The 763-nt window shown below is 41.9% G+C and overlaps 1 non-coding gene across 1 annotated transcript; it reads left to right on the plus strand.

The window, feature by feature from the left end:
• Nucleotides 1-345: 345 nt before the first annotated feature.
• Nucleotides 346-451, plus strand: LOC145637619 (small nucleolar RNA R71). Its single transcript, XR_014114383.1, has one exon. It is a non-coding gene; the product is annotated as a small nucleolar RNA R71 (small nucleolar RNA).
• Nucleotides 452-763: the final 312 nt, after the last annotated feature.

A 763-nucleotide genomic window follows, 5' to 3' on the forward strand; every position in this document is an offset into this window, starting at 1 on the left:
GTACCTCTCCCTTTAATGTGGGAGGGATGACTTTGTGCATTGGAAGTTGCACTCTCAAGCTTGGCCTTGATTGTTGTCATCTCCTTCCCTAAACTTGCAATTTGAGAGGATAGATTGTTGGTGGCATCAAGGTGATCAACCAAATAAACCGTTGATCCATTCTTGCTCGAAGACTCTCTTTCTCCTTCTTGCCAATCCATATAATGGCGCACCACATCTTCTATAGTGTCCACAACCTCTTCTTTGATTTTGTTCATGATTGGGCCTCCGGCTCCCGCATCAAGACACGATTTGCCTTGAGGACTCAACCCTCCATAGAAAATTTTAATGATTTGATAGGTTGGGATTCCATGATGGGGACATTCTCTTTGATACTCATTATACTTTTCCCAAGCTTCATACAAGCTCTCACTAGATTTTTGCTTGAAACTTTGGATCAAAGTCCTTGCCTCTGCCGTTTTCTTTTTGGTGTAGAACGTAGACAAGAATTCCTTGGTAACTTCATCCCATGTTCTAAGAGAATTCGGCTTGACCTCCTTGTCTAACAATTCCAAAGCTCGACCTATGAGAGAGAAGGGGAACAACTTGAGCCGGATAAACTCTTGAGAAACACCATTCACTTTAATAGTATTACAATACTTCTCAAACTCTTTGAGATGGTTTGGCGGACTCTCAATCTTAGCCCCCACTAAATTGTCTCCTTTCGATCAAAGTGATCATGGCTGGTCTTATTTCAAAGTCATTTGTCGGTGTTGTTGGCAAT

Source organism: Chenopodium album, chromosome 6, assembly GCF_948465745.1.
Source record: "Chenopodium album chromosome 6, dcCheAlbu1.1, whole genome shotgun sequence".
Taxonomy (NCBI): domain Eukaryota; kingdom Viridiplantae; phylum Streptophyta; class Magnoliopsida; order Caryophyllales; family Amaranthaceae; genus Chenopodium; species Chenopodium album.